Source organism: Acromyrmex echinatior, chromosome 14 (genome assembly GCF_024713525.1).
Source record: "Acromyrmex echinatior isolate Ae372 chromosome 14, ASM2471352v2, whole genome shotgun sequence".
Taxonomy (NCBI): Eukaryota; Metazoa; Arthropoda; class Insecta; order Hymenoptera; family Formicidae; genus Acromyrmex; species Acromyrmex echinatior.
Window position 1 is genome coordinate 3,855,946 of NC_141865.1, and position 8,379 is coordinate 3,864,324.

The window sequence follows — 8,379 nt, forward strand, 5'->3', positions numbered from 1 at the left end:
CAGCCGAACTATCCCCGACGGCAGGAAGTTCGGCGGCGGTGAATCGCCGTTTAATGGTGCGTGACCGTGTCACCGGCACCAATTTCCTGGTGGACACGGGCGCCGACGTCTCGACCGTACCCGCCTCAAGGCGCGACCTTGCGCACTTAGATAAGCAGGTACTCTACGCTGCGAATGGTACGATCATCTCGACGTACGGGCAGAAGCTACTCCGGCTCGACCTCGGATTCCGCCGAGTGTTCCAGTGGCCCTTCATCATCGCAGAAGTGGACACCTGCATAATCGGCTCGGACTTCCTGGCGCGCTACAATTTGCTGCCTGACATCCGGCATAAGAGGCTTATCGATGGCGACACGCTCTTCAAGATTAACGCACAGCTCGTCTATAAGACAGTACCAAAGCTGACAGCCTTCGCCGACGACTGCCCTTTTAAAGAATTACTAAGAGAGTTTCCAGAGATCACTCGAACATCGGGTACGCACAAGCCAGCCGCACATGCGGTAGAACACGTCATCGAAACAAAAGGGCCCCCGGTGTCAAGCAAAGCCAGACGACTCTGTCCGGAGAAATTTAAGGCAGCCAAGCAAGAGTTCGAATATATGATTCAACAGGGCTTATGCAGGCCTTCCAAGAGCCCTTGGGCCAGCCCACTGCACCTGGTCAAGAAGAAGAATAGCGATTGGCGTCCGTGCGGGGATTACCGCAAGCTCAACGAGGTAACCGTCCCGGACCGTTACTCAATTCCGTTTCTTCAAGACAGCACACACTTTCTTCATGGTAAAACAGTTTTTTCCACGATCGATCTAGTACGCGCATATCAGCAGATTCCAGTTCGCGAATCGGATATTCCGAAAACTGCCATCATCACACCATTCGGGCTTTTCGAATTTCCGTATATGACTTTCGGACTTCGTAACGCAGCTCAAACCTTTCAACGATTCATGGATCGAGTAACCATAGGACTCGATTTTTGCTTTACTTATATTGACGATATTCTAATCGCTTCGCAAAACGAAACTCAGCACAAAGAGCACCTAAGGATTCTGTTCGGTAGACTGCAACAGCATGGAATAGCGATCAACCCGAATAAATGCGTGTTCAGGCAGAAGAGTGTCAACTTCCTTGGACATATGATCAGCGCCGAAGGCATCAAGCCCTTGCCCGAAAAGGTTCAAGCAATTGTTGATTTCCAGGAACCAGCCACTGAAAAAGGACTTCGACGATTCCTGGGAATGCTCAATTTTTACAACCGGTTTTTAAAGGATATCGCAAGTATACAGGCGCCATTGTTAAAAGTAATTTCTGGGCGTAAACGCAACAACAATGCGAAAATCGAGTGGACTCCTGAGCTCAAGCAATCCTTTCGACGAGTTAAGGAACATCTTGCTCAAGCCACCTCGCTCGCATTTCCGGACAGCAATGCAACACTCTCGTTGCAAACAGACGCCTCAGATAAAGCAATCGGCGCAGTATTGCAACAGCACAGCAACGGATTTCTCCAACCACTCAGCTTCTTTTCAAGGAAACTCACGCCTACACAAACTAAGTATAGTGCGTACGATAGAGAACTATTAGCTATCTATGCGGCTATCAAACATTTTCGATATATGTTAGAGGGACGAAATTTTCACGTTATCACGGATCATAAACCTCTCATTTACGCATTCAAGAAGAAGTCAGATCAAATGTCGCCAAGACAAACTCGTCATCTACTCTTCATTTCAGAATTCACAACTGATGTACGTCACGTTTCAGGCGCCGATAACATCGTAGCAGATGCATTATCTCGCGCCGACACTATCGTGATGCCAACTAGTCTCGATATGCAGGAGATTGCAGAAGCTCAAGCCTCGGATGATGAATTGCAGCAATTGAAGCAGTCCACATCAACGTCTTTGAAGCTCAAAAAGTTTATCTTATCGGAAACAGCATCCAGCATTTACTGCGACACTTCAGAACAAGAGATCAGACCTTACATTCCTGGACCACTACGAAGGCGAGTTTTCGACATGGTGCATCAAATGTCGCATCCAAGCGGCAGAGCAACTCACCGGCAAATTGCACAAAAATTTGTGTGGCCTTGTCTAAGGACATTAAAGAGTGGGCTCGCACTTGTCTAGCATGCCAACAATCCAAAATTCATCGTCATAACCACACCACACCCTCCAAAATACCAATACCAGATTCTCGTTTCGAGCATGTACATATCGACATCGTCGGTCCCCTACCTCCATCCAAAAGTTTCAGGTATTTATTAACAATGATTGACCGATTTACTCGTTGGCCGGAAGCTATTCCATTACAGGATTGTACAGCAAACACGGTAGCAAAGATGTTTTTCACTCACTGGGTAGCCAGATTCGGAGCTCCACGCTTGATCACGACCGATCAAGGCTCGCAATTTGAAGCGCAGCTGTTCGACACATTAACTAAGCTCATTGGCTCTAAACGTTGTCGGACAACTGCATACCACCCGGAGTCTAATGGCATCATCGAGCGATGGCATCGCTCTCTAAAAACAGCATTAATGTGTCACGGCGAAACTCAATGGACTGACACACTGCCAATAGTATTACTAGGATTGAGAACTTGTCTCAAAGAAGATCTAGGCGCTTCGGTAGCGGAATTAGTGTACGGCACTACGCTCAAGGTACCAGGCGAATTTTTCTCCTCTGAAGAGATGCCGAGCGACCCACGAATCTTCGTCGAAGATTTCCGCGTAATTATGCAAAAGTTGCGGCCTAGACCAACTTCTCATCACATTAGACCTAAGCTATTTTTCCACAAGGAATTATATAATTGCTCGCACGTTTTCTGCAGAGTTGAAGGCAACAGACGTCCTCTGGATCAACCATATACCGGACCGCATAAAGTACTAGAGCGCATCTCGGACCAAGTCTTCGCCATTGACATCGACGGCAAACCCATCAATGTCACGGTCGACAGACTTAAGCCCGCGTACGTACTAATCCAAGACTCGGAAACTCTTTCCGTCCACTGCATCTTCGTCTTCAACTGACATTACAGTGCAAGGTGAACCAAAGACATATCCTAGTCCAGCAGCAAAGCGAAAGACTGTTAGATTTAAGATGTAATTCGCGCAACATTACGCTAAGCAAACCAATATGTACAACTTTTGTTTGTTTCATCTATTCTTATGTTTGTTATTCTCATTCTAGCGATATCTTAGCCAGTATTTCTTTCTTTAACGTTTACACTAGGAGGGGAGTACTGTGGCGTTGCGAGCGTTAGTTGCGGCGCTGCGAACGTTAGCTGCGGCGCTGCGCGCGTCCGTCGCGACGCTGATACGGTCGTTCTTTCCATGACTCTCCCCATTCTCTCTCCGGCGTTATGGCGTGCCGCGTGCAGACCTCGTGCAGTCTCTGCGATAGTCAGTAAGTTAGAACTCGGACGCTAAAGCTCCGAATTACTTTGTGTATTCCGCGAGGCCGATACCGATCATTATTCATGTCCGCGATAATTATTAGCGTCGTCAGATAAATTCTTAGAGTGTATTTTCATAGTTCTAGTATTGTAACTCCGCGACACGATGCCGGTATCCGAGCCGACTTACACGCGCAATCACGTCTCTACTTTCTAATCAACATTTGTATTCAGTATTTAGTTAATTAGGCATTAAGTGTGTATTAAAACGCCTCATGGCATAAAATCAGAAGCAGTGCGTAGCGCTCATTCTCAACCTAACTTTTTCCCGCCATACGTCCTTCGCCGTGGTTGGTAACCACCGGCGCCATATTGCATAGCACGCGATCCAATAGCCACAGTCCATTGCCGGTCCTCGTCGCCACCTCCGAATGTGATCCCCACCGTGCGCTATACTTACCATGTATACTTACCATCTCTTATGCGTTGCTATTTTCTTCTTACGTAATCTTTCCTGCAGCGTCTAGTCAATGCGATTATTCATGAAATATTTTTTATATTCTATCAAATTATAACTATTATTATTTTAGAATACTCGATGATGTGATCGCGCGTAATCATGTCGCGTGATGACGCGCGCGTAATACGATGCCGCAAAGAAGGAACAATTAATTGCAGACACGGAGATATTTTTATTTTAGACATTTATTTGTCATGTAATGCATTATATATAATATTATCTACAGCATATACTATCATTTCGTATTCAATATATGAATTTTTATCTTACCCAAAATATCTATAGTATCACTTTTGTTATTTATTTGATGCAAATGAGTCGCAAAATATTTAAATTTATCGCTTACAATATTGGCATAAATCGAAATATATTTGACATATTGTTCGAATTCAAACATAAAAAAGTATAGTCGATTTCATATATAAACACTTGTCATATAATTTCACATTGTCAACATCACGTATTTTAACAACTTCAATGACAAGGTTTAGTATCATTTCACTTTCGATGATATAGATGACTGTATCAATCGCTAGATATCTGCCCGTTTCTCGATGAACGTAGCATGCGGCAAGATGATGCGATTACCTCGGGTATTGCCAATTGCAATTTCTATGTAAGATATTGATCTCACATCCTGATCTCCAGAAATTTGTAAGCTGTCAGTGTCAACGTTAATAGTCTTGTCAAAATGGTATGAAAAGACGCGCTGTAATGAAAAAAAAACAAATGAATAAGCAATATATAGAGAAAAAAATCTTCACAAACAAATATAATTGAAATACTTACTTGCTCGACTTACGTTGAACGTATGAATTCACTCCAGCTCTGGAGATCACTGCAAAACGAATCTGTCTAAGCGACTGATGTAGTATCGTTGCTCCAATCTTTATTTAAATCTTATCCCCTCCAACAATTTTTTGTAACAAAAGATTTTTAGAGACATCTGGTAATGACATTAATGTAATCTGACACTGCAAATTGCAGTGTCAGCAAATTTACAAGTTTTAATAGAGCTTTGTCAGCGTAATATAGGATTTCTTTCAAGGACATTTAACATGTATCGCAATAACAATGACAATGTAATATGATATAAATGCGACATTGCCAAATAATATATATGTGTGCGAGAGCGAATCAGAGCGAGAGAGATGACGTGAAATTTTAGAGTGATGCGGCGTTTGTCTAACAATGTTTCTCGCTAGTTCAAATCCGGCTCGAAGGATCAGAAAATGTGCGAGAATGCACGGCGCGGAAAGGTTCGAGTGAGAGAACGGCACACGGTTGATATGATACACGACAGTAAAGAGAACTTCGTTTCTTTTTAATTTAACAAAAGAATTTTCTTTAATATAATCAGTTACAGAGTCAAAAAATATAATTAATTAAATATTAGATTAACAAAATATCAAATGCGGTCACCTTTTCCAAAATTGTATTTGGAATCGCGGTGAAGGAAAATCTCGGCGATTTTCTCGGCACTTTTGAAAAGATTCGCTTTATAGCGGTTTTCACTAAGCGGTTGGCACGGCGGTTTTACGAAGCGGTATAGTAGCGAGACTATGATTCTGAGAACTCGAAGAACTTTTAGAAGTAAGAACTCTAAGAAGTCTAAGAACTCTAAGCGGTGTAAACGGTATAAGCGGTGTAAACTACTTAAGCAATCTGCCCTGAGAACCGGCGAGATCGAAGCATTTATTGCTTTCGTTTTGTCTGGGCTTTCTTCTTGAGAGAAATCCAATTAAATTTTGCCACAATCGTAATTATCACGTGACATTGGTTGTACAAAATTGATTGGCGCTTTCGATTCTTTTCCAGCGACGTTCAACGTAACAGTCATGCGCGACAGAAAATCCGTACGCGGGATTGGTGACAGCGCGTGACGTATTCGTCGGAGCGCGGCGCTCGCGTGCGCGAATTGAATTGTTCTAGAACTTTCGATGGTCCGTTGCCGGTGCCTGTTTGCGTGTACCGAATTGTTTTGAAAAGATTAAAGAACAATGAATCTCTGACTTTGACGAGGCTTAATGTCAAGCTCGAGATGAAATCACGAGCTCGCCTTGTGCGTGCGTTCAATAACAATTACTGTTGGTCGACCGAAAGAATTCTTACCTTTTTTTTCGAATTACCGATCTCAAACAATATGTATAATATGATATAATTGAGATGCGACGTTATGCAACGACCAAATAGTGCAATATCAGCTAATATACAGTTGCTTTGTTAGCGTAATTTAAGATTTCTCAAAAATGATAATCATTAATATAATTTGATATAAATGCGACGTTGCCAAATATGCAATATCAGCTAATATATAACTGCTTTATTAGCATAATATAACAAATTTTTTCAAGGACATTAACATGTTTTGGCGATGATATCATCAATATAATTTGATACAACACCTGCAAAAATGCAACATTTGCAATTTCAAATTATAGCTATTTTGTTAGTAATTTAAGATTTTTTCAGGGCATGAGATGTCTAGGCGATGACATCATTAATAAAAGTAGCGCACATAATGATATAAAAATGACAAGATTTAGATACATCGCGTCATTAGTCAATTTGACAGCGCAAGTGACAACATGGAGCGTGATTTGATTGAGCAAGCTACCCTAGCTAATACAAGAGAAGAGTACGTCGCGTGGAAACAACGATGCGACAAGTTTATCGAATCTGTGGAGAAGCAGAACCGTATCAAACGCCTGCGATTATCAATTGATAATAGACAATCACGTATCGCTTGGCTCGAGAGTCTGAAGGAATCTGCGTATGAAAGATTCATACATGTGAGCGCCAGATACGGACTCCGTTGGAGCGAAATCGAAACGGCGTTCGAAAGCCATATTCTGACGGGCGCGGTGATAAATTTTATTAACATATTAGGTGTTGGAATTAATTCGTAGCGTTTTTAATGAAAGAATGTTATTTATTTCACATGAGCATTAAAAAATACATTAATGAAAGTACTTCCCATCACTTGTAAAACGCTACGAATTAATTCCAACACCTAATAATATTCTTGAAGCTTCTACGGGCTTACTATAGAAAGATTATGCGTTTCCTCCATGATTCATTCTTGAAATGCTAACGTTTCGTGAACCTTGTAGTCCATTTCATCAGAGCAGCAGCCTGATACTGAGTATTCCTCGAAGACACGAGTGAAATTGTGTTCGAGTATGTGTAATGCAACGATATAACTCTATAAAAATAAACACTGTTTTTAATGGTGAGTGCGGGCGATAAACGCGGGAACAAGAATATCGCCAATCGGAACTATAAACTATATCGATAAACTAATCGATGCATCGATTTGCGCTACTGGTATGTATCGCGCGTCTATCCTAACATCACTGGAAGAGTTTCATGAATACGATAGGGGATGAACATTGTCACATGAACATTGTATATTGAATTTAACGGTGACCGCGAACAAGCATCCCCCTTCTGCGCGTGGGATGTCATATCAAACTCTCGCGAGAAATTATACTAAAGAGAGCAGAAATCAACGTGTAAACACCGCGGACAATGCGTGTTTACGTGTGGTGGTTCGCATGGTGTGTTGTTGTCGCTCTACACCTGTGTCTAACCTGCTCTACACCTAACTCTAACCAGAGAGCCTTAGGTTGTTCGCTGGGCCAGATGGAGTTGTCCTTGTGCCAAGAGAGGCCTGATCACCAGAGTGGATGGTTAATGAACTCCTGATGTTATCCCCCGAGAGGCACAATCGGGTTGTCCTTTCCGGGAACATAATACCATTGCTCTTCCGGAAGCGCCTCCTGTATCATGTACACGCAGTTGGCTGCATACGTTTTCCATCGAGAGACGTAGCCCTGAATTCAGTATAGAGTGATTCTGGAGTCGGACCAAAGAGTGACTGGAGCTGTGGACAGGTTCAGAGCAGTGCGCGTGTGTGCGACTAATTTTGTTAGCATGGCGGCGACGCACAGTTCCAATCACTGCAAGGACACTGGCTTAATCGGAGCGATCTTGCTTTTTGCCGCTAGCAAGAGAACATTGATACTGTTAGCGCGAGTGACACGAAGATACATCACGGCTGCGTACTCTTGTTTGGACGCATCGGCGAATCCGTACTCTACTCTCGCGTTCTCGGCACCTGTGTTTAACCAGCGGTTGATTCGAAGATGTTCAAGCTTTGGGAGTTCCTCTAGGAAGCGACTCCACTGGCGTCTACTTGAAAGAGCGGAGCGTCCCAGTCCAGCCTTTGCAACCACGCTGACTAAAGCAGAATTTTGGCGCCCCTGTGAAGCTAGCTCCCCATTATCAAAAAAAATAATTTTTTTGAGAATTCTGAATAGATTTCCAATAATTCCAGAGTTTCTGATAGATTTAAGAAATAGTTTTGGCCATTAAAGCCATAAAAACACGATTTAAAAAATGGGGGGCTAATTTCATGCAGCCCCTCATTTCCAAAAAAAAATCATTTTTTTAAAGAGTTCTGAATAGATTTG

The 8,379-nt window shown here is 42.7% G+C and overlaps 1 long non-coding RNA gene across 1 annotated transcript; it reads right to left on the reverse strand.

The window, feature by feature from the left end:
- Positions 1-4,073: 4,073 nt before the first annotated feature.
- Positions 4,074-5,847, reverse strand: LOC147907360 (uncharacterized). Its single transcript, XR_015547368.1, has 2 exons — positions 4,694-5,847; positions 4,074-4,613 (listed from the first exon to the last, which is right to left on the reverse strand). It is a non-coding gene; the product is annotated as an uncharacterized LOC147907360 (long non-coding RNA).
- Between the last annotated feature and the right edge of the window lie 2,532 nt (positions 5,848-8,379).